This window comes from Papaver somniferum, chromosome 3 (genome assembly GCF_003573695.1).
Source record: "Papaver somniferum cultivar HN1 chromosome 3, ASM357369v1, whole genome shotgun sequence".
In the NCBI taxonomy this organism is placed as follows: domain Eukaryota; kingdom Viridiplantae; phylum Streptophyta; class Magnoliopsida; order Ranunculales; family Papaveraceae; genus Papaver; species Papaver somniferum.
In genome coordinates this window covers 119,047,194-119,073,991 of record NC_039360.1, presented here as the reverse complement: position 1 = coordinate 119,073,991, position 26,798 = coordinate 119,047,194, and the positions used below count along the sequence as shown (strand labels likewise).

Here is a 26,798-nt window from a genome sequence, read left to right as displayed (position 1 = left end):
TGTTAGTGACTTCTGTGTTGAAGTTTAACCAACATTCTCCCCGTTAAGCTTCAACCTTACCCGTGACATATCTTGTACTCCAATCAGTTGTCTCATTTCTTCAAACTTGATCCGAGCTAATGCCTTTTTCAATATATCTGCTTTCTGCTCAGTTCCTGGTATGTGTTCAACGTTGATGATCTCCTTCTCGATACATTCTCGTATGAAATGATACCTTTTGTGAATGTGTTTCGTCTTCCCATGAAACACTGGATTTTTAGTGAGTGCAATTGCAGACTTATTATCAATCTTGGTGAGAACTTTTTCAGGTTCTCTTCCTTTGATTTCACCCAACAGTTCTTGAAGCCATATTGATTGTTTAGCTGCTTCTGTTGCAGCCATGAACTCAGCTTCACAGGATGAGAGGGATACAGTGTCTTGCTTCTATGAACACCATGTAATAGGTGCTTCACCTAGATAAAATATATGACCAGTTGTACCTTTTCCATCATCTTGGTCAATATTATGACTGCTGTCACTATACCCAACAATTCCTTTTGATCCTCCTCGACCATACTTCAATCCACAGCTGATTGTTCCTCTTAGATATCTCAATATCTGCTTTATTACATCACCATGAGACTTGCGTGGACTCTGCATATATCGGCTTGCTACTCCTACAGAGAAATCCAAGTCTGGCCTTGTGTGTAACAAGTATCTAAGGCATCCAACATTTCTTCTATAACTCGTTGGATCAATCTCTGCTTCTTCTTGTGCCTTTGAAACTTTAAGTCCAAACTCCATTGTTATCTTCGTTGGATTACAAGTTTCAAGTCCTGCTTCTTTCAGAATTTTCCTTGCATAAGCTTCTTGTTTTTCTTCTTCTTCTTCTTCTTCTACGTTATTCTCAGTGTTTTCAATATTCTCTTCTTCTTCTTGATTATCATAGTGATTTTCTTCAGTGTTGATGGTTATGGGTCCTTCTCCTTCATCAATTACTTGACCCCATCTCATGTGAAACATTCCTCGATCCCTACTTGGTCCATCATTAGTTTCTTTCCAGTTCCAGTTTTCTTTTTCATCGAATACCACATCTCGACTCACTATCACTCTTTTCGTTGTTGGATTGAATAATCTGTAAACTTTGGATCCAGGCTCAATTCCTAGATGCACAAGAGTCTGAGATCGATCATCCAGTTTCTTAAGAGTTGCAGAATCAACTTTTGCGTATGCTTTGCAACCAAACACTCTTAAATGATCTATGTTTGGTTTTCTCTTTCGCAAACTTTCATATGGAGTCATGTCTTTCAGAGCTTTCGTAGGTATCCTGTTTATTAGGTATGTGGAGTGTCGTACAGCTTCTCCCCATAGATAATTAGGTACCTGCATAGCCTTTAAAGAACTTCTTGTCATCTCCATTAGAGTCCTGTTTCTCCTCTCCACCATTCCGTTTTGTTGTGGTGTATATGGTGATGTGAGTTGCCTTTTGATTCCATTTGAATCACAGAACTTGTTGAACTCTACGGAAGTGAACTCTCCTCCTCTATCAGTTCTAGCATTTTGACCTCCTCTTTTAGCTCTTTTTCTATCATATTTCTGAATGCTTTGAATCTGTCAAATGCTTCACTCTTTTCTTTCATAAGAATAGACCACATATATCTTGAGAAGTCATCTATAATAACAAATATGTATTTGTTATTTGCAAGGGTTTGTGGTGTAATAGGACCACATAAATCAGCATGAAGAAGCTCTAATGGCTTTGAGGCTCTGAATGTTGTTGCTTTTGGGAAACCTTGACGAGTTTGTTTCCCAACTAAACATGATTCACAGATTTTTGCTTCATCATTTATCTGTGGTAGTCCTCGAACCATCTTGTTTTGAGACATTGCCTTTAATGTTCTAAAGCTTATGTGCCCTAACCTTGCGTGCCACTTCCATGTCTGATCTTCCAGTCTCATATTCAGACACAATGGCCTCCAATCATGAGACTTATCTTGTAGAGTCTATTATGTGAGCGTGAGACTCTAACTAAAAGTATTCCACTTGGGTCATGAACTGTTAGATAATCTTGTCGCATTCTAACATCACATCCAACTTCTGTAGCTTGTCCTAAACTTAGAATGTTGCTTTGTAAGTTTGGGATGAAGTAGATGTTTGTGACAAGCTTCTGTTCTCCGGTCCTGCTCTGAAATATAATTGATCCTTTCCCTTCACTTTCTACAGAAGATCCATCCCCAAACTTCACTTGTCCTTTGATTTTCTCATTGAGTTCAGAAAAGTAGTGTCTCTTACCAGTCATGTGATTGCTGGCTCCATTATCTAAATACCAGATTCCTTCTTCTCCATCCTTTGATTCGTAGTTCTTTGGTATTAGTTTCCATTCGTTTAAGAATACAACTGCGTGCATGAAAAGAGTTGTATCTGCTTCCCTTGTTTCATTCTTGTTTGTTTCTTCCATATTTTGTATTCTTTCAGGGCATACAGAAGAGAAGTGTCCTGGTTTATCACATCTATAACAAATAATGTTTGATCTATCCTTCTTTTCTTTCCCTTGGTTTTGATCATTCTGACTTGTTGTTCTATCTTGTGAGTTAAACCTTCCTCCCCTTCCTCGGCCTCTGTTTCCTCTACCACCTCTTCCACGACCTCTTCCTCTTGTCGCAGAGTTTTGTTGGTAAGAGTTTGTGTACAATAGTTTTCCTTGAGTTTCTCCGTTGTTTTCTTCATCAAGGATTCTTTCTTCATATGCTTTCAATCTTCCAATTATATCTTCATAGCTAGTCTTCTTTAAATCTAAGACTTGTTTGAGAGAAGCTATGATATGAATATACTTGGATCTTGGTAAACTATTGAGAAACTTCTTTACCAGTTTATCTTCATCAATGGATTGTCCAAGTGACGCATATTTTGAGGCTATCTCTGATAGCTTTCCTGCAAAGCTATCAATAGTATCAGTGTCTTTCATCTTCATTCTTTCAAATTCAGACACTCAGGTTTGCAGACGGGCTTCTTTAACTCGATCAGCTCCGAGATTACGTGCCTTTATTGCATCCCAAATTTTCTTTGAAGTTTCCTGTTCACCAACTTGTAGAACAAGACATTCTGGTATTGCTTGAAAGAGTAATCCAATGGCAACATTGTTTTTGTCTGGGTCCAATGTACCAGGATCAATTGTTTCCCAAACTTTGTAGATTTTTATCAGTACCTTCATTCTCATGGCCCATACTGTGTAGCTTGTGGCGTTGAGGATTGGAACTTGTATTGATGGTGGCGTGAACTGTTTTGCACCCACAATGGTGGTTTCGTTTTCCATGGCTCAGAAACAAGCTATGATACCAATTAATGGCAACTGCAAGATGAAACTTAGCTTATATAAAGACAACTCTCTTTATTGATGTTTAGAAAATCTCTCAAAACTAAACACAAGCTCTAATCTTGCTCATATGATCAACCACAACTTTGGTGATCATATATATATAAAACTATGAATTCTTTTCCTAGTCTTATTACCTTATTACATGTCTTTCCTTTTCTTAGAACTAGATGACTTCTAATTCCCTTAGGATTACATCAATTTCCTAATCTTGTCCTAACCATCTTGTTAGTGACTTCTATGTTGAAGTTTAACCAACAACCTTAGCGTCTCGATGTGGCCCTCAAAGAGTTGGAGAAGAGGTCTGTGTGTACATATTTAACCATCAGCCAGCCACGTGTTTATGAAGAAACACGTGGAAGGCATGCGAACCAAGCCATCAAAACATGATGAGACACGCTTACAACCAAGAAGCATGTCCCATTAGCATCAGATCTTCGTCCAGATAATCTGATGGTAGAAAATTAAGGTGTACCGAAGTACGATGTTACTGCGGAGCACCAAATAGCCCCCAAAGATCTACTTTCTCTTATCCCCAGAAAGAGCCAAGATCAATGGCGAGGATAAATCTGACTGACACTGATGTGACAGGGGCAGAAGACATTTGTCTGACACGAGCAAACGTCTCAACTACCCGCATTAAACACTCTGAGCAGTGTACGTGTCAATCAACCCATAGGACGAACGAGGAAAACCCTTCGTGATCAAGCATGGAACGCAGGGGGCATTGTAAAGGACAAATACCTCTGCGTGATGGACACAAAGCACAAGAAGATAAGGTTGCAACGGCTTCTCAGAAGTAGGACCCACGTTTCAATCCTATAAATACCCCTCTCCACCAAGACAAAAGGAGGTCGACCAATCCACAATCCTTAGAAGAGAACATAAGAAGGAGAAATAGGAAGAGTAAGTAAATCCCATGCTTCCGCAGACTAATGTATACTCAAAAATCATTCGACTATCTTTGTAAACGTTCAATACATAGTGAAACACCAACCCTGTGGATGTAGGCCTTAGTGCCGAACCACGTAAATCTCCATCTTATTTATATTTCAGCACTTTTATATTCATCGCATATCCTTTATGATTCGTATTTATGCTCGTATTTGTAGTCTTACTCCTTATACGATCAATTCCTGGTATTACTCGACTAGGCAGTGATGATCCTGAAGGCTTTGAGTCAATGAATCGATAGTATCAGCCATTCTATGCATGTGTCATTTAATTCAAGAGTTTTTTGTATGTGCGAACATTGTTTGTGAACACGTAGGGTGACCTCGTGATTTATGTGTTCACAATCTGGCGCTAGAAACAAGGAATTTGTACCGGTAAAAGATTTATCTTATCCTGTGATTTCGCTTTAAACGCGCACTATGGCTTTGCTCTATTATTTTTAGCAGCACTTATCTGTTTATTGGCCAATTAATACTAAAGCTTCAGCGTGATTTCAAAACCTTTTTTATTCTGGGTTTACTGTCTTTATCTTCAGGGACACCATTTCAAAACAGACAAATCGACGGCTATTTATCACAGATCTGCACGTTCGGCATATTTTAAACTGATTAAATGACTTAATGGTCAGATTCACGGGTATTCGCTACGGATCTGCCTTTTCAAAAGATTTTCTATTTTTATCTTCACTACGGATATAGATCCATGATCGTTTATTAGAGGTTTTGTACTACGAAAACAAGACCGTTGAATTCTTTATGTTTTGTTTCTCTTATTAAGGCCCTCGGGCAACTCTTTTCTTTCTTTAGGTAAACATTTTTTATTCCAGGCATTTTACGAGCACGAATAGCACTAACCCGATCCACGCGGATATCTCTGGTTCTCTTTATTTGAAATTCCCCTATGCAGAAGGACCCAAGATGGAAAAGACACTAGAGGCAGGAAAACCCAAGCCTCATCAAAGGAAACACCGAGGACTACCCCGGTCATGACCCGAAGTAAGCAGAAAGGAGACAAAGCTAAGACAACTAATCAGAGGCAGGATGCTACGGAAATCACCTCACCTATGAACACTAACTCTATTGCAGTCGCGGCTCTCAAAGCAGCAGCGGCAAAGAGCAATGCGACTGCTGCGGCCCTCCAGGCTGCAGAAGCTAACAAAACTTTGGCTACAAACCAAGTCCATCAAAAAAGAGAATGGGTGGCAGAATCCATGACACATCATCCCGCACACCCGCCAGCCTTCGGAATGCCGTCAACGAACGGTCAGAATCAAACTATACAAGTGGTTCTAGCACCGCAGGTGGAAACTCAACCGAGGGGACCCAACTTGGAGACACCAACAATCGAAGATGATCCTCTACCACCCTTAATACATACAATAGATGAAGGGGGAACCATGGCCGTAAGGGTACAAGCAGGAACTCCCAATCAGGGGTTTAACCAGTCCCATCGACTGATGGCAGAGCTCGAAGAATTGAAGAAGATCCAGCAAGTCTATGCAGATTCCGTAGCTCTGCTGGCCAGAGAAAATCAAGACTTAAAATATCGGATTGCCCAAAGCAAGAAGACCATCCAACAACTTGACGAAGCAAATTCTAAGGCACCAGAACCTAATCGAGACCGAAGAATCATCCTAGCAAACGCCGCTAGGGGGAGCAGTGCCTCTGATCCGAATTATGCCGTCGAAGACTCAGATTATTACGACAGTGAGGATCGAAGAATAAAATGCTCAACTGAGCATGAGAACGTGGGACATCACCGCGCGATGGAAGAGCTACGTGATGAGATGATGGCTGAGATCAGGTAGCTAAAAGTCAGACAAGGCGGAGGAAGGATAGAAGAGGTGATGAAAGAGGCTAACTCCACGCCCCTAACTCATAGCCTGGCAAACACCCCCATTCCCCTGAAGTGCCATGTCCCAACTTTCGAATGTTATGACGGGTCCAGTGATCCCGCGGCACATATACGGTATTATAATCGTATCTTAGCCCGATGGAGTCAAAACGACGCTGTCCTTTGTAGGTATTTCCCATTAAGTGAAGGGGTCGGCTTTGTCTTGGTTTGACAACTTGCCACCTGACTCTATCAATTCCTATGATCAACTCGCAGAGAAATTCTTGAGAACCTACATGTACAACAAAGCTGTCAACACCGGAATGGATAAACTCTTTTCGCTGGCAATCGGTTACAAGGAGAATACAAGGGACTTCACCAACAGATGTCACAAGAGCTGCCAAGCTATAGGGAGTGTAGATCCCGTAGTGAGCATCAACTTCTACAAATGGGGATTGGACCGAATGAGTCCACTGTTTGTTGAGATCCACGGAAGCGTACCTAAGACAGAAGGAGATCTTCGAATAATTATTGAGAAGCATGCTCGTCTTGAAGAAATCCAGCGTGTGAACCCGATGGCATAAACGCAAAGGTCTCACCGTACCAATTCCGCAGAACAAACCAGCGCGGGCAAAAGGAATAGCTCAGTGGAACGGCCGCACGAAGATAGGAAGGAACGAAGAGATGATCGACAAAAAGGCGATCGAAAATTCGAAGATCAGGTTTATACAAAGCTCAATGCTAGCTACGCTCGGATCTTACGAGAGATCAAGGGACGGGAAAATTTGGAGTGGCCATGGTCTAAGGGAAAACAGCCCCCAAGGACCGAGAAGTCAAAAGATTACTGTGAGTATCATTGCTTCAATGGTCACCAGACCGAGAAGTTCAAAAACCTCAAAATAATGATCCAAAAGTTAATTGATGCTGGCGAACTCAAGCAATAAATACAAAAGGAAGTCACCGAGGATAGGTCCAGACGAACCAAGCAAGTCCAACTTCCAGAGGGAAACCGCACAATCAACACCATTTTATGTTCCGAAGCCGTAGGACCCTCACTTACAGCGCAGATAGGAAAGAGGCTAAGAAATCAATTCGAAGATTACTGCGAGTTATATAAGATTGATGGCGTAGAGGTGGACGAGTACGAAGAGTGGATGGACGCACCTATCATCTTCGATACTGAAGATATCGAAGAAGATATGGAAGAACATAACGATCCCTTGGTCCTCACACTACCAGTGGCCGGATGTAACCTCAAAAAGATCCTCATCGACGGGGGAAGCTCAGTTAATGTTCTATTCTACGACACCTTCAAATGGATGAAGCTCAAGGATGAGAAGCTGATGTCCTCTTATTACACCATCTACGGGTTCAACGGAGCACCCACAAATCCATTGGGAGACATCGTGTTACAGGTGGACGTTGGTCCCATGAAGGTAGAAACACGGTTCAGCGTGGTAGACACCTCATCCCCCTACAACGTCATTATTGGCCGAAAATGGGTACACAAACTCAAGGGAGTGGCAGCAACTTACTACCAATATCTCAGGTTCCCTATACCCGAGGAAGTAATGGAAATCAAGGGAGATCGAGTCTCTGCAAAGGAGTGCTAGGCTACTCAGGATCGTATTAACAACGAACAGGAAGAGCAGCGAAAAACCTGAAGGGCCAAAAACAAAGAAGCTGCGAAAGAAAAGGCCATAGACCTGTTCCTCGAGGAGACCGTGGGGAAGAGCTTGACAAAGAATGATAATGTTCTTAGCACAGAGGCAAGTACTTCAGCAGCCAGCGAAGGACAGGAACATACCAAATAGCAATTAAAGAATGTCCATGTCCTTGGGGACCCAAAGCCGATGTTAACACCAGTGGAGCCCGTAAACGAAATCAACATATGAACGGAAGAAAATACAAAGATGATCAAAATAGGGACCATAATGGACGAAGAAAGAGAAGCTTCCTTAACCAAACTACTTAAGGAATACACGGATGTATTCGCCTGGAAGTTAGGAGACATGCCGGGGATTGATACAAAAATAATTCAACATAAGCTACGCATCAAACCAGGCACTCCACCTTTCATGAAGAAAATAATAAAATTTGCACCGGAATATCATAAGACAGCAGAGAAAGAGCTCCGAAAATTACTAGAAGCGGGCTTCATCAAGGAAGTCAAGTACCCAACATGGATCTCGAACATGGTCATTGTTCCCAAGAAAAATGGATGGGTTATAATATGCATCGACTTTACTAACCTCAACAAGGCATGTCCAAAAGACAACTATCCACTACCAAGCATAGATCAACTGGTTGAAGCAGTGGAAGGGTACGAAGAGCTATTATTCATGGATGGATATTCTGGTTACAACCAAGTAGCCCTGGCAGAAGAAGATCAATAACACACAACATTATACACCCCGCACGGCCTTTATTGCTACACAAGAATGCCCTTCGGACTTCGAAACGCAGGGGCAACTTACCCAAGAATGGTCGATGCTATCTTCAAGCCATGGATTGGTGGTACCCTGGAAGTCTACGTTGACGACATGCTCGTCAAAAGAAGGCTGCGAAAGATCACCACCAAGATCTGAGAGATATTTTTGAAGCAATGAGAAAATATCACATGAAAGTAAATCCAGAAAAGTGCACCTTCGGTGTCACCTCAGGGAAATTTCTCGGATACCTGATAACAAAAAGGGGCATTGAGGTAGACCCCACAAAGATTCAGGCCATAGTGGAAATACCATCTCCGAAGAAATTGAAATAAGTGCAAAAGCTCAATGGATCATTAGCAGCCTTGGGCAGATTTATTGCCCGATCCTCGGATAAATGCAAACATTTCTTCAATATTCTCAAAAAAGGGAGTAAGTTTGAATGGACCACAGAGTATGAAGAAGCCTTCCAAAAAATCAAGGAATACCTGGCTTCAATTCCGATCTTGCAAAAACCTGATCCCGATGAGGTGTTGGCGCTGTACATAGCAGCGACAGAAGACGCAGTTAGCGCAGTATTGGTCAAAACCAATACGAAGATAGAACAGCCTATCTATTATGTCAGCAAGACCCTCAATTCTGCGGAAAGGAATTACACGAAGATCGAACAACTCATCCTGGCACTAGTATGGGCTACTCAAAAGCTGAGAACTTATTTCCTAACTCATTTCATCCGCGTCCCATGCAAAGCACCATTGGAAGCAGTCCTCAAAAGCGCGGGGAAAGTAGGAAGAATAGCCAAGTGGAACACCCACCCGGACCAATTCAACATCATCCATGAAATTCAACACTCCCAAAAATCCCAAGTATTGGCGGATTTCTTAGCAGACCTCCCCCTGGACAACGATGAGGAGATTAGGGGCGTACCAGAAACTGACGAGGAAAATAAGGACCCGATTGACGTCCTCGAACCCGCGAGCCAAAGACGATGGGAAGTCTTCGTCGATGGTTCCAAAAATAAGGAAGGTGCGGGAATAGGCATTGTCATCACCACCCCAACTGGAGAAAGGATTTTACATGCACTCATATTGGAATTCAAAGAGCATACTAACAACATCGTCGAATACGAGGCAGTCGTACATGCTCTCCTCTTGATAATAGAGATGGGGGTAACTGATGTAAGATTAACAAGTGACTCGCAGCTTGTCATACGACAGATAGGGTTCGAATACAATGTATACGACGATACCCTCTCAGCTTACATGGCTTTGGTCCAAACGTTGGCATCGCAAATACCGAACATCAAGTTCAGGCACTTATGCAGGAGAGATCTCAGGAACGCGGATGCCCTGGCATATATATCATCCATGCTGAAGGACAAGAATATCGAAGCTATCAAAATAACAAGAGTGTACGAGCCTTCAATTGCATCACAAGTTTCCTTTGCTACCAGTCAAAATACAGTGGAAGAAAATATCGAAGATCAGGTGGGAGAAGGCATCCATAACGATTTCGACGAAGAAGAAACCCTGTCGAGAGCAAATCAAGACGAAGAGATCAACAACGAAGATGATTGGATAATGGTGATTCATGCGTTTCTCAAGGATGGGACCTTACCCGCGGATCATAAACAAGCCAGGAAAATACTCTCCAAAGTAGGAAGATATGATCTTCGGGATGGGGTCCTGTACAAGAAATCTTTCCTCGGACCGTTACTACGTTGCTTATCCAGGAAAGAGGGGCATCGAATTCTAAATGACATTCATTACGGTGACGCAGGTAATCATAGTGGCATGAGATCACTAGCCGACAAAGCAAAAATGCAAGGATATTACTGGCCCACAATGATACAAGATTCCGCAAGAATGTCCCGACGATGTGAAGAATGTCAACGTTTCGCCAAAAAGATACACGCGCCAGCAACAATGCTAAATTATGCGGATAGTCCGTGGCCATTTGCAAAATGGGGCATAGATATCGTTGGGCCTTTCATCGAAGGGTCAGGGAAAAGACGATTTTTGATAGTAGCCACGGACTACTTCAGTAAATGGGTGGAAGCTAAAGCCTTAGCCAGGATCAGAGACGTGGATGTGTTTACTTTCATATTCCAAAATATCATTTGCAGGTTCGGCATACCAGCGGAAATCGTGTCCGATAATGGTAAACAATTACAAGGGAAAAATAAAGACATGCTCTTCGACACTTTCAAAATAAGGAAGAACAAATCCACCCCCATATACCCTCAGAGCAACGGACAAGCGGAAGCTACTAACAAGTCCCTCGCCCTTATCCTCAAAAAGAAATTAGACGAACATAAGGGGCGGTGGTGTGAGCAGCTACACAATGTATTATGGGCGTACAAGACAACGCGAAAATCTGCCACCGGGGAATCCCCATTTCTCCTCACTTATGGAGCTGAAGCAGTCATCCCAACAGAAATCCTCATGCCAACCACAAAGACCAAAGCATGGGAGAAAAATCTCACAACAGACATGATGTTAGAGAGACTGGACGACCTGGAAGAAAGGAGGGAAGCAGCATTGCAAAAGATGGAAAATTATCAACGAAGATTAGCGAGAGAATACAACAAAAAGGTTAAGCTTCGAAATTTTGTAGAAGGGCAGTATGTGCTAAGAACAATCCTGCAGTATCAAAGAGAGAATAAATGGGGTAAGTTAGCACCTACATGGGGAGGACCTTTTATAATACACGACATTGCGGGAAACGGTTCCTACTATCTTCGCAATCTGAAAGGCGAGGTCCTCCGACACCCTTGGAATGCTAAATGGCTCAAACCGTACTACCCATAGGAGCAGCGCAGTTTTGCATCTGCATGAAGAATACCAGAAGAAGAAGGCAGCGTAACCGCTCTATATGTTTCTATCTCTGGACGAGGAGTAGCAGGCCTCAACCTATCAATCAAACAATCTTTTTGCAAAATCTTCGAGCAAACGAAATGGTCAAAAGGCCCGCCGGGTGAACGCATGTACATTACATATTAAATTAACAATATTGGGGAAAGTGGTTAATCTACAATCTCTCAGGGATCCCCTATCAGTGTCCATGAGTGTAAAGACCATGGGGAAGACACCCAGCAGAAAGAGATACCCAACAAATTTTAAGGCAGCGGGTCGACGGAATGGGTGCATGTAAATATTTCAAATAAACATCCCATATCCTAGAACGCTGCCTCGGCCCCCACCGTTTGGGAATCCTCTGGCCCAGGATTCGCCAACGGGGTGACAGGTCTCAAGACGATCACGAAGGTACCTACCTTCGGTGTCGCACCCAAACACTCGAACTTTTTACAAAGCAAGTTATTTCTAATTTAACACCTCACAATACTTAAAATAAAAATAAATTGATAACGCAGGTATGCCAAAAGGATTATCCATTCCATAAAGAGTTGATTACAAGTTCAGCAAATAAGATAGAGCAAGAAACACATCAAAAAATGATCTGAAACTATATAATCAACGAGGATCAACTTTCTATGACTAATAAAAGAAATCTACTTGGACGATACAGCTCCATCAGCAGGGTTGTCTTTGAGAGATGAAGGTACGCTACCACCTGAAGAAGTACCAGAAGAACCAGGCAAGGGCGCGGGTGGGGGACGACGCGGATAATTCTTGAAAAGACCATGTTCGACTTTAAGATCGAGTTCAATCTTGTCTAGGACTTTGTTGCTCTCCTCAGCTAACTGACATCGAGCTTTATGGGCCTGAGACAACAATGAAGATAGGCGTTCCGCCTCTTTGGAGGCAATCTCTGCTGCTTCCTCACGAGACGCGACCAACCCTTTAAAATAGTTGGTTTGTCCCTTCTGCTGCACTAAGGCAGATTGAGCTTTTTTAAGCTCATCATTTGCTATGTGAAGCTGTCCCTCGAGCGCTGAAAACAAGAAATACCAAGGGGTTAAAACAAAGAAATAACAGAATCACACTCGATAAAACGAGGTTATACCTTCGACATTAGCTGAAGCCTCTTCATACTCATTAACAACTACGTCCCGTGCCTCATCAAGAAAGTCATACTCGTTGGATAATTTCTTATAATCCATTTGAAGGTTCGTAAGAGCAAATTGACTCGCGTCTAAGTCTACCTGCTTCATTGAATCCAAGTGGCGAAGATGGTTGACTTCATCATTCATCTCCCCCATCATTTTATGGAGTCGATACACATTTACTTCAAGATATCTATCAGACTCCACTTGGCGGGCAACATCAGCTCGGGACGCTGCTAGGGCTTTACTAAGAGCACCGACCTCAGCCCTAGCATTATCTATTTCTTCGGTAAGACGCATCATACCATCCCTAACCCCTGGGCCTAAGGAGGAACGAGCATGTCGTAACTCTTCTTCCAAAAGGCGCACTCCAGCCTCTAAGTCCGAAGCATGTCCTTGAGCTTCCCACAAGTTATCACGCGTCCATAGAAGCGTACCATTGAACAAACGACGGTCATGGTTGTACTTATTTTTCATATCAACCATTTGTGTTCGCTTTTCACGCCACTCATCTGCTAAGGCATTGTGCTCATCAGCACGAGCGTTACACTTTACGGCTTCACTTTTCAACTTCCCCACCAACTGTACAATACGGGACTTCTGTCGTTCCCTTTCTTTCTGAAGCCATATCAGCTCGGGGACTCCACCCACTGAAGATAGGGTGGGGAGACTCAGACAGAACACCAAAGTACAAATAGGGAATCACGATGAGTGAAAGATTGGTAAGATATGAACCTGTGAGGGACGAGACATTTCTGCGAGTCTGCTTCAATTCGTTGCGGACTGCAACAAGCTTTGAACGAAGACTCTCCTCAGTGTTACCCAGCTGTTATTTTTCCTTAAGACAGCCCCTCAGTTCATTTATCTCCACTTCAGCCGCAGACAGTTCCTCTTCTCTATGACGAAGCTTAGCCTCCAACTTTAAAGACTTTGCTTTGAAGAATTGGTACAGAACATGGTTACAATGTTCGCTCCTCATCATCTATGTCTCAAACAACAAACATTATTACACCGAAGGGTTCGGATATCACGAAGAAAAAAGTAAAAGGATTTACCTCCAAGACACGCTGCTGGGGAAAACCGTACTGGTATCCATCAGATATGGCCATCATATCAGCAACAGAGGATGGAGGGTCAACCACCAGGTTAGTTTCCGAAGCTCTCAAATTCTTCTCCCACATTTCAGCAACACGGTCCTCAGAAGACAATTGCATCATCTGACGAGTATAAGCGTCGGAATTCTTCTCATCAGTGACCAGTGGGGCAGGATTAGGGAAGAACATCAGATTCTTCTTCTTAAGCCAAGCCAAGATGGCATCTTCACCCTCAGGTATCAGCGAGTGAGGGAAATCTTCCGAAGGAGACTCAACCGCAGACTTCTCCTTGGCTGTTATTTCCTCGTCCGCGCCAGTTTCAACATCACATCCCTCGGCATGACCACCTGCGTTTTCAGCCTGCTGATCAGTGGCACCCTCTTTACCAAGATTCCCAAGCACATCCCAATCATCATTTGGGGAAAGCAATGAGAAGTCTTCGGCAAGACCCATAGCAGCGTTTACATCAAAGGATTCCCCTGCGGAATATATCCTACCAAATGAAAATTCTGGGGAAATAACAGGCAGAGTACCCACAACCTCATTCCCACCAGTATTATCGCCAACAGGGGCAGATCCCTCCTCGCCGGTACCACCTGCGGTAATATTACCCTCAGCTTCATCATCACCACCCGCGGCAACTTCTTCCTCACCTATACCACCCTCGTCATCAGGGGGAGAAGTATCGGTGCGTTCTTCTCCATCGAACATTTCTTCATCCTCAGCAAACCCTTCGTTCACAGGACTAGTAACCTCCTCATAAACCTCAGCCTCACCAGTCACAACAGTAGAAGATTGCTTGGGTCCAATTTTCTTCTTCTTCGACACCTACAAACCATTACACGTCCCAACAAAGGCTCATTTTCTCCCTCACTTAAATTTTTTTTTCAACCAAGGGAAAAAAGAGGGCAAATATAATAGAGAATATAAGAAGAAACTATACCTTGGAAGTAGTAGCACTCTTCGAAGGAAGGGTAGCACCAGAACCCTCCTCCTCATCTACATCAACGACATCAAGAGCGTAAGGAAAATTCATACCCGCAAAATTCAGACGCCAAGGGAAGAAATCTCCATAACGAGCAGGAGGAGTTTCACGAGGCTTTCTATTTTCAGAAGGATGCCAACCGCGCGGACCAGGGATCCAACCGTAAGCCCAAGGGCCAACAATTTCAATGACAGTAGCATGCCACTCATAATCATGATCACTCTTAATCCTTTCACGAGCAGGAAAGAGTTTCTGTTTAGCAGATCCCTCAGTGCCAGGAACATACTTCAGCTTGGCATCACTCACCTCACTCAAAAGACGAATTTCACCCCGAGGAGCAGCAATGTTACGAAGACTAACACTCCATGGTTTACGGTTCCTACTGTTGACATAATCCCCAAAGGAACTATTAAAATTTTGAGGAGTGTACCACTCTCTCAGCAGGATTTGGAACGTAGCAGGTCATCATCGTCTCCCCCTTGCTCCGCAGGTAACATTCCTTCAGTGCACGAAGATAATTCCCAGACAATTGCGACACGGAACGATTATGAGTGTTTGTGGAAGAACCTTCACGACTAGGAAGTACATCATAATAAAAGGAGTCAACCGACTTATACAGGGGCAACATGAGACCCGCCTCGAAGGCTCCAACCGTAGTCAACAGATGGAACTCATCAAACTGATACTTAGAGAGGAGTTCATAAGTGATATCATCATCAGGGGCATAGAAGCGAACCTCAAAGGCTTGAAGCTCATGTTTTTCCTGGAACATCTCAAGATCAATATGCTTGAAAATGACCTTCTTCTTACCAACTGAAATGTTGCGTATCATGGGGGAAGCCTCTTCCTCGTCTGCGGAATCTGACGTGGGACTCAATTCTGAAGCCTTCCTTTTGGAAGGAAGATTTTTAGGCGGATCAGATTTCAACGTAGTACCCTTGGAGTACTTCCCCTTGAAACAAACCGTTGGAGGAGGCGGCAAAGAACTCTGCAGGGGCCCTGAAGGAGGAGCCATGGAACGAAGGGGCGGAACATCCAATGTTTCACTACGAGGAGGAGGAGCCCGCGTACTCCTAGAATCATCAAGGGGAGGAGCCTGCGTACTCCTAGAATCTTCACAAGGACGATAAGGAGCGCGGTTAACAGCGTACCTAGACCCAGAAGTACCCTTCGGCGTATCCCCTTTCTTAGTAGGCAAAGCCTTCGCACCAGAAGAAGATGAAACCCTATGACCACGAGGATCCGATTGCGAAGATTTATAAGAACCTTCCCCAAGTGGAAATCTTTCAGAATCTCTACGCGAAGGGGATCTTGGCGTACTAGACGGTGGGGTCTGGTAAGGAACCCGCGGACGATCAGACATAGCTACGAGGAAACACAAAAACAGTTTAGAGGTGAATACGAGGGGGCCACCAAAGATCAAAAAACCCATAAAATGACAGTTCATCTTAGTCTCTCCCAAAAACCCTAAAGATAGAGAACAATCAATCAATCAAAATACTGGCCTATTCGCTTTGTAAAGAAGAACAGGGGAAAGCATATATGCTTCGACATATGTGTTCTTCATCACAAAACAAACAAGTCACAGCGGCAGAAGATAAACAAGTCGATACAAACAGCGGAAGATGGACAAATCAACAACATAAAAAGTGAAAAAAACCCATACCTATATAGAAGGAATTCACAACACCACAAAGAAGAAGACAAACACCAAAAAACAGGCAAGGGCAGAAGAATCAGGAGCAGGGCGTGATCAATGAAAAGACAGGAGCAGTTAATAGCTAGAGAACAAGGAGAAAGAACAAAAATCTCTGAAAAAAATATATGAAGACTGACAGGGAGAGAATGAAAGTTATTTCTAGAAAATTTTCACATTCTCTCTCTTATTAATAAGCTTGGGAGCAGAACCGTAACTGTCCCCTCCTTTTAAGAATGCAGTTATTACATGGGTTGGGAAACGTGCCCGAATATTTAGGGGAAGTTATTAGGAGAGAGATGAGGAATATGTAACGTTATTTTTCTTCTAAACTCCCACTAATACCCTAGTCAGAAGAAAAGGGACAAATTGTGTGTACATATTTAACCATCAGCCACGTGTTTATGAAGAAACACGTGGAAGGCATGCGAACCAAGCCATCAAAACATGATGAGACACGCTTACAACCAACAAGCATGTCCCATCAGCATCAGATCTTCGTCCAGATAATCCGATGGTAGAAAATTAAGGTGTACCGAAGTATGATGTTACTGCAGAGCACCAAATAGCCCCCAAAGATCTACTTTCTCTTATCCCCAGAAAGAGCCAAGATCAACGGCGAGGAGAAATCTGACTGACACGGATGTGACAGGAGCAGAAGACACTTGTCTGACACGAGCAAACGTCTCAACTACCCGCATTAAACACTCTGAGCAGTGTACGTGTCAATCAACCCATAGGACGAACGAGGACAACCCTTCGTGATCAAGCATGGAACGCAGGGGGCATTGTAAAGGACGAAGACCTCTGCGTGATGGACACAAAGCACAAGAAGATAAGGTTGCAACGGCTTCTCAGAAGTAGGACCCACGTTTCAACCCTATAAATACCCCTCTCCACCAAGACAAAAGGAGGTCGACCAATCCACAATCCTTAGAAGAGAACATAAGAGAGAGAAATAGGAAGAGTAAGTAAATCCCATGCTTCCGCAGACTAATGTATACTCAAAAATCATTTGACTATCTTTGTAAACGTTCAATACATAGTGAAACACCAACCCCCGTGGATGTAGGCCTTAGTGCCGAACCACGTAAATCTCCATCTTATTTATATTTCAGCACTTTTATATTCATCGCATATCCTTTAGGATTCGTATTTATGCTCGTATTTGTAGTCTTACTCCTTATACGATCAATTCCTGGTATTACTCGACTAGGCAGTGATGAGCCCGAAGGCTTTGAGTCAATGAATCGATAGTATCGTCCATTCTATGCATGTGTCATTTAATTCAAGAGTTTTTTGTATGTGCGAACATTGTTTGTGAACACGTAGGGTGACCTCGTGATTTATGTGTTCACAAGGTCCATCGGAGAATATCCTGACTATCCCTAATCTTTTTCCTGGGAGACCATCCTTCTTCGGATATTGGCTGTAGCCATCTTTAGGTATGAACTTTGCTGCTGAAGATGTTGCTACGGTATCATTCGGATCAAAGCCTACAATTGAATTCAATACGTATACAGCATCTGATACTGTTTTGCACATTGGTTTAGAGAATAGTTAAATAATTAAGCTGAAAACATGTTGTGAATCGTGTCAACATACCCCACCGTGTCCTGTCTAGGCGAGATAGGAATAACTCCAGCTCGACTAGTGAGTCCAACTGTAGGTTTAATTGCCACAACTGCATTAGAACTGGCTGGGCAGAGGATTGATCCATCAGTTTCTGTTCCCAAAGACACTGTCACCAAATTTGCAGCAACTGATATAGCTGATCCACTGCTAGAACCACATGGCCCCCTTGAAAATGGGCTCTTTGATAGTATAACATACTGATTCTGCATCACGGTTGTGGACACACGAACTACGCGGGGTCCGAATGCCCGCAATCAATTGTTAAAGTCTAAAGAGATTACGATGATGATACCCTGATGTGGGTTCATTGGCTCAAAACCCACGGGTTTATCATGGCCTCCTCCAACTTCCCTGTGCGTAGCGATTATGCATGGGGTACAAATATAAAAGGAAAACAACATATATAAGCAAATGCATGCGGAACTAAATGAATGTAAAGTGCTGAAATGTAAATAAGACCAAGGTTTACGTGGTTCAGCACTAAGGCCTACATCCACGGGGTTTGTTGTTCTACTATATTATTCACGGTTACACGAATAGTTGAATGACTTGGGGTTTACATATTTCTCTCCACTATGGGATTCCTTACCTTTGCTATTCTCTCTCTCTCTCTCCCTCTCTCCTGATGTTTTTTCGATCCCCCTCCCCCTTTGTGGAGATTGGGTATTTATAAGGTAGGAATGTGGGACCCATCTCTGAAGACCGTTGGAACCTTATCTTCTAGTGTCTTGTGTCCATCACGCAGAGGTCTGCGTTTCCCCCTCGATCCCGCGGAGGCATCTTCGCTCGTTCCATAGGTCGGTCGACACGTGCACTGCTCAGAGTGTTTAATGCGGGTGGTTGAGGGGTCTGCCCGTGTCAGACAAGTGTCTTCTGCCCCTGTCAGTCCGTGTCAGCTGACTTTCTCTCCACCGTTGATCTTAGCTCCTCTTCTGGGGATGAGATAAAGCAACTCCTAGGGGTTTATTTGGTGCTTCGCGACGCATCGTGTTTCGATGTCTTGGCTTGCATGCTTTCCACGTACCTTTCTGTATACACGTGTCCGATAGTGAGATATATGTGTACACAATTTGCCCCTTTTCTTCAGGCTTAACTGACTAATGGGTGCCTTGAAGAAAAACTATCGTCGCACATTCTTCTCACTCCTAATAACTTCTCCTAGATACTTGGGCACGTCTTTTATTCGTGCATTAACTGCTTATGTAACGGGCACGTTTTCCTATTTCTCCCTTAATTTCCTCTTTTCTTTCGGGTATTTTAAGGATAGAGAGGAAATTTATTTTCATTCTTCCTAAACACTCTCTCAGTTCATTCTTCCTTTAAGTTTCCTGCCTGCCTTCATTAAACCTGTGACCTTAAATTCTTTGTCAGTCTTCATTGCACCTGTGATCTTAAATTCTGTCAGTCTTTATTGCACCTGGGATCTTCCCCTGTTCGTTTCTTCTACTTGCTGTTTTTGCCGGTGAGTTTTTCTTTTCTTGATTTCACTGTTTTATGCCGTGTTGATTTGTGAATTTTCTGCTATTGTTGTTCCTTGTTTGTGATGAAGAACTTTTTCTGATGCTTGCATACTAGTTTGCCCCTGTTCTTCATCTTAAATTAAGGCAGCCATTACTTCGAGGGTGGAGTATTGAGATTGTATCCTAATTTTAGGGTTGCTATGTTATCGTGGTTGTATTGCTATGAATGTGTTTTTTGATTTTTGGTTATTGTGTGTAACCTGTTCTTGATTTTATTCTTTCCGCAGCCATGTCTGACCGTCCGCGGCCTACTTATGAGACTCCTGATTCTAGGTTGTCGAGATCTCCTCAGCGTCGAGAGTCTCAAGATGATGTTCGTCGGAGTCGAGTTTCTTCCGGAGCGAGAGCCTCGTCTTCTCGGGAAGAGATTCCTCCGATAATTCCGTCTGGCTCACGGAGAGTCTTTAATCACTCAATGGTGCGTCCTCGTGAAGAGACTCGGAGTACGCAGGCTCCTCCCCGCGTTGTTGCTTTTGACGTTCCTCCTTTACGTTCGTTAGTGCCCGAGCATCATCTACGGTCTTCTCCAACTTTTAAAGGGAAGAATACAAAGGGCGTAGCTCCTGCGGCTGGATCTTCAAAGAATCCCCCCGTGAAGAGAAAAGCGTCTGAAGCGTTTGTTAGTTCATCCGGCCCCGCCGAGGAGGAAGAGGCTGCTCCCTTGATACGCAGTGTTTCTGTTAGCAGGAGAAAAGTAACCTTCAAGCATATCGATCTTGAAATATTCAAGGAGAAGCATGAGCTCCAAGCCTTCGGGGTTCGTTTTTATGCCCCCGAGGATGATATTACGTATGAGCTGATCTCTAAGTACGAATTCGATGAATTTCACTTGTTAACGACGGTTGGGGCCTTCGAGGCTGGTCTGATGCTGCCGTTGTACAAATCGGGTGATTCCTTCTACTACGACGTGCTTGCTAGTCGTGAGGGTTCTTCCACAAATACTCATAGCCGTTCCGTATCCCAATTATCGGGGAATTATCTCCGCGCTCTGAAGGAATGCTATCTGCGGAGTAAGGGGGAAACGTCGATGACTTGCTACGTCCCCAATCCCTTGGAGAAGGAATGGTACACTCCTGAGAATTTTAATAACTCCTTCGGTGATTACGTCAATAGCAGGAATCGCAAGCCGTGGAGTGTCAGCCTTCGGAATCTTCCTGCTCCTCGAGGCGAGATTCGTCTGTTAAATGAGGTCAGCGATGCCAAGCTGAAGTATGTTCCTGGCACGGAGGCGTCCAATCGTCGGAAACTCTTCCCCGCGCGAGAAAGGATCAAGCGTGATCATGACTACGAGTGGCACGCCACTGTCATTGAGATAGTAGGTCCGTGGGCTTACGGTTGGATTCCCGGTTCCCGCGGATGGCGGCCAACCGAGAATAGTAAGCCGCGCGAATCTCCTCCCGCTCGCTATGGAGATTTCTGCCCCTGGCGTCTGAACTTTGCGGGCATGAATTTTCCTTATGCCCTGGATGTCGTAGAGGGAGACGAGGAGGATGGTTCCGGTGCTATACTCCCATCGAAGAATATCTCAGCTGCTCAGGTACGCAGATTCTAGTTGTGTTTCGTTTTTATAACTTCCATCGGACGGGAAGAATAATTCCTTTGTGGTGTCGGTTTCAGGTATTGAAGAAGAAAAAGATTAGGCCGAAGCAGTCTTCTACTATGGTGGTGGGCGAGGTTGAGGCCCAAGAAGAAGTTACTAGTCCTGTGAACGAAGAGTTTGCTGAGGACGAGATTACAGATGGGGAGGAACGTACTGGTACCTCCCCTATCAATGCCGAAGAAGAGGTCTTCGCTGGTCTCGTCGGTGATGAAGGAAGGAACAAGGGTGTAGTGGCGGATGATGTTGTCATCGAGGATGTTTCCGTCCCTGCTGGTGATGTCATGGATACCCTCCCCACTTCTCAAGAATTTTCTTTCGATCGGATGTATTCCACGGGGGAGTTCTTTGACGAAGCCCTCGATTTTCCCGAGGACTTCTCTTTACTTTCCCCTAATGACGATTGGGATGTTCTTGGTGGTGATGGTAATGGTGATGCTGCTGTAGAAGGTGTTGGTGTGGAGGAGCCTGCTGTGCATGTAGGCGCGGGAGAACATGCCAACGTTCATGCTGAGGGGGTCGAGTCGGTCAAAGGAAAATCTGTTGTTGACGCGCCCGCCGATAGTCTTCCCCAGTCGCCGATGTCTGAGGGTGAGGATGCCATCATGAGTTGGTTTAAGGAGAAGAATCTTCTGTTTGTCTCTCATCCTGCTCCTTTGGTTGTTGGGGAAAAGGAATCAACCGCGTATACCCGTCGCATGATGGAGATGTCTTCGGAGGCGCAGGTGTCTGAAGCATGGGGAAAAAGGTTGACCGTTCCCGAAGCTACCCTCGTGCCGGAGCCTCCTACTTCTGTTGCCGATATGATGGCTATTGCCGACGGGTATCAATATGGCTTCCCGCAACAGCGTGTGCTGGAGGTAAATTTTCGTACATGCTTGTTCGTGAGAATAGGACGCTTCGGTTGAATAATGTTTTGTCATTTTGATGTGTAGATGATGAGGAGCGAGCATTGCAACCACGTGCTATATCAGTTCTTTAAAGCAAAATCTCTGAAGCTCGAGGCTAAGCTTCGTCATCGGGAAAAGGAATTATCTGCGGCGGAGGTGGAAATAGAAGAGCTGAAGAAAAGCCTTAAGGAGAAAGAAAAACTGGGTGAAGCAGAGGCTGATCTTCGTTCAGAACTTATTGCAGTGCGCGCTGAGTTAGAGCAAACTCGTAGCCAAGTTTCCACTTTCACAGGTTTGGTTCTTTTCCCTCGCTGTATGTCGTCATTCTTTTATCTCTTAGTTGTTCTGTCTGAGTCTCCCCACCCTATGTCCAGTGGGTGGCATCCCCGAGCTGGTATGGCTTCGAAACGAAAGAGCTCGGCAAAAATCTCGTATTAGAGATTTGGTTGAGAAGATTAAGAGTGAGGCTAGGAAATGGGATGCTCGGGCTGAAGTATGGCGCGCGCGGCATGTTCAGATGGTCGACATGCAAAATCTGTACAACCATGATCGTGCTTTATTTAATGGCACACTGCTGTGGACCAGTGATAATCTGCGGGAAGCCCGCGAGCGTACTTCCTTGTTGGAATCTAGGATTCAGCTATTGGAAGAAGAATTACAGATGGCGCGGTCCATTCCTCTTTCAGGGGTCCAAGATAATATGCTTGGTCTTGCCAGGGAACGAGATGATGCTCATGCTGAAGTCTACGCTCTCAGCAATGCTCTTTCCGCGTCTCGTGCCGATGTAGCCCGTCTTGCTGAGTCTGAGAGGAATCTTGAAGTGTGCATGTACAGACTCAGCAAAGGGGTCTCAGAGATAAATAAAGAGGTCGACCACCTTCGTCATATGGACTCGATGAAGCAGGTAGAATTAGATGCCTGTCAATTTACTCTCACCAACCTTCAACTAGACTATAAGAAATTATCCGCGGAATATGATCATCTTGATGAAGCGCGAGATGCGGTTGTTAATGAATATGAAGAGGCTTCGGCTTGTGTCGAAGGTATAATCCCAATTCATCGAGTGTGATCTTGTTTGTTTTCTACGCTAACTCCGTGGTGTTGTCTTTTTCAGGGCTCGAGGAACGCCTTCGCGTCACAAATGAAGAACTTGAAAAGGCTCAATCTTCCTTAGCACAGCAAGAGGAACAAACCAATCCCTGTTTCTAGCGCCAAATTGTGGACACACGAACTACGCGGGGTCCGAATGCCCGCAATCAATTGTTAAAGTCTAAAGAGATTACGATGGTGATACCCTGATGTGGGTTCATTGGCTCAAAACCCACGGGTTTATCATGGCCTCCTCCAACTTCCCCGTGCGTAGCGATTATGCATGGGGTACAAATATAAAAGGAAAGCAACATATATAAGCAAATGCATGCGGAACTAGATGAATGTAAAGTGCTGAAATGTAAATAAGACCAAGGTTTACGTGGTTCAGCACTAAGGCCTACATCCACGGGGTTTGTTGTTCTACTATATTATTCACGGTTACACGAATAGTTGAATGACTTGGGGTTTACATATTTCTCTCCACTATGGGATTCCTTACCTTTGCTATTCTCTCTCTCTCTCTCTCTCCTGATGTCTTTTTCCCCCCCTTCTCCCTTTGTGGAGATTGGGTATTTATAAGGTAGGAATGTGGGACCCATCTCTGAAGACCGTTGGAACCTTATCTTCTAGTGTCTTGTGTCCATCACGCAGAGGTCTGCGTTTCCCCCTCGATCCCGCGGAGGCATCTTCGCTCGTTCCATAGGTCGGTCGACACGTGCACTGCTCAGAGTGTTTAATGCGGGTGGTTGAGGGGTCTGCCCGTGTCAGACAAGTGTCTTCTGCCCCTGTCAGTCCGTGTCAGCTGACTTTCTCTCCACCGTTGATCTTAGCTCCTCTTCTGGGGATGAGATAAAGCAACTCCTAGGGGTTTATTTGGTGCTTCGCGACGCATCGTGTTTCGATGTCTTGGCTTGCATGCTTTCCACGTACCTTTCTGTATACACGTGTCCGATAGTGAGATATATGTGTACACAATTTGCCCCTTTTCTTCAGGCTTAACTGACTAATGGGTGCCTTGAAGAAAAACTATCGTCGCACATTCTTCTCACTCCTAATAACTTCTCCTAGATACTTGGGCACGTCTTTTATTCGTGCATTAACTGCTTATGTAACGGGCACGTTTTCCTATTTCTCCCTTAATTTCCTCTTTTCTTTCGGGTATTTTAAGGATAGAGAGGAAATTTAATTTCATTCTTCCTAAACACTCTCTCAGTTCATTCTTCCTTTAAGTTTCCTGCCTGCCTTCATTAAACCTGTGACCTTAAATTCTTTGTCAGTCTTCATTGCACCTGTGATCTTAAATTCTGTCAGTCTTTATTGCACCTGGGATCTTCCCCTGTTCGTTTCTTCTACTTGCTGTTTTTGCCGGTGAGTTTTTCTTTTCTTGATTTCACTGTTTTATGCCGGTGGGTTTTTCTTTTCTTGATTTCACTGTTTTATGCCGTGTTGATTTGTGAATTTTCTGCTATTGTTGTTCCTTGTTTGTGATGAAGAACTTTTTCTGATGCTTGCATACTAGTTTGCCCCTGTTCTTCATCTTAAATTAAGGCAGCCATTACTTCGAGGGTGGAGTATTGAGATTGTATCCTAATTTTAGGGTTGCTATGTTATCGTGGTTGTATTGCTATGAATGTGTTTTTTGATTTTTGGTTGTTGTGTGTAACCTGTTCTTGATTTTATTCTTTCCGCAGCCATGTCTGACCGTCCGCGGCCTACTTATGAGACTCCTGATTCTAGGTTGTCGAGATCTCCTCAGCGTCGAGAGTCTCAAGATGATGTTCGTCGGAGTCGAGTTTCTTCCGGAGCGAGAGCCTCGTCTTCTCGGGAAGAGATTCCTCCGATAATTCCGTCTGGCTCACGGAGAGTCTTTAATCACTCAATGGTGCGTCCTCGTGAAGATACTCGGAGTACGCAGGCTCCTCCCCGCGCTGTTGCTTTTGACGTTCCTCCTTTACGTTCGTTAGTGCCCGAGCATCATCTACGGTCTTCTCCAACTTTTAAAGGGAAGAATACAAAGGGCGTAGCTCCTGCGGCTGGATCTTCAAAGAATCCCCCCGTGAAGAGAAAAGCGTCTGAAGCGTTTGTTAGTTCATCCGGCCCCGCCGAGGAGGAAGAGGCTGCTCCCTTGATACGCAGTGTTTCTGTTAGCAGGAGAAAAGTAACCTTCAAGCATATCGATCTTGAAATATTCAAGGAGAAGCATGAGCTCCAAGCCTTCGGGGTTCGTTTTTATGCCCCCGAGGATGATATTACGTATGAGCTGATCTCTAAGTATGAATTCGATGAATTTCACTTGTTGACGACGGTTGGGGCCTTCGAGGCTGGTCTGATGCTGCCGTTGTACAAATCGGGTGATTCCTTCTACTACGACGTGCTCGCTAGTCGTGAGGGTTCTTCCACAAATACTCATAGCCGTTCCGTATCCCAATTATCGGGGAATTATCTCCGCGCCCTGAAGGAATGCTATCTGCGGAGTAAGGGGGAAACGTCGATGACCTGCTACGTCCCCAATCCCTTGGAGAAGGAATGGTACACTCCTGAGAATTTCAATAACTCCTTCGGTGATTACGTCAATAGCAGGAATCGCAAGCCGTGGAGTGTCAGCCTTCGGAATCTTCCTGCTCCTCGAGGCGAGATTCGTCTGTTAAATGAGGTCAGCGATGCCAAGCTGAAGTATGTTCCTGGCACGGAGGCGTCCAATCGTCGGAAACTCTTCCCCGCGCGAGAAAGGATCAAGCGCGATCATGACTACGAGTGGCACGCCACTGTCATTGAGATAGTAGGTCCGTGGGCTTACGGTTGGATTCCCGGTTCCCGCGGATGGCGGCCAACCGAGAATAGTAAGCCGCGCGAATCTCCTCCCGCTCGCTATGGAGATTTCTGCCCCTGGCGTCTGAACTTTACGGGCATGAATTTTCCTTATGCCCTGGATGTCGTAGAGGGAGACGAGGAGGATGGTTCCGGTGCTATACTCCCATCGAAGAATATCTCAGCTGCTCAGGTACGCAGATTCTAGTTGTGTTTCGTTTTTATAACTTCCATCGGACGGGAAGAATAATTCCTTTGTGGTGTCGGTTTCAGGTATTGAAGAAGAAAAAGATTAGGCCGAAGCAGTCTTCTACTATGGTGGTGGGCGAGGTTGAGGCCCAAGAAGAAGTTACTAGTCCTGTGAACGAAGAGTTTGCTGAGGACGAGATTACAGATGGGGAGGAACGTACTGGTACCTCCCCTATCAATGCCGAAGAAGAGGTCTTCGCTGGTCCCGCCGGTGATGGAGGAAGGAACAAGGGTGTAGTGGCGGATGATGTTGTCATCGAGGATGTTTCCGTCCCTGCTGGTGATGTCATGGATACCCTCCCCACTTCTCAAGAATTTTCTTTCGATCGGATGTATTCCACGGGGGAGTTCTTTGACGAAGCCCTCGATTTTCCCGAGGACTTCTCTTTACTTTCCCCTAATGACGATTGGGATGTTCTTGGTGGTGATGGTAATGGTGATGCTGCTGTAGAAGGTGTTGGTGTGGAGGAGCCTGCTGTGCATGTAGGCGCGGGAGAACATGCCAACGTTCATGCTGAGGGGGTCGAGTCGGTCAAAGGAAAATCTGTTGTTGACGCGCCCGCCGATAGTCTTCCCCAGTCGCCGATGTCTGAGGGTGAGGATGCCATCATGAGTTGGTTTAAGGAGAAGAATCTTCTGTTTGTCTCTCATCCTGCTC

The 26,798-nt window shown here is 44.5% G+C and overlaps 1 pseudogene; it reads right to left on the bottom strand.

Moving 5' to 3' along the window:
* The window catches only part of LOC113359898, a 38,300-nt pseudogene that overhangs the window by 1,022 nt on the left and 10,480 nt on the right, over positions 1-26,798 (bottom strand).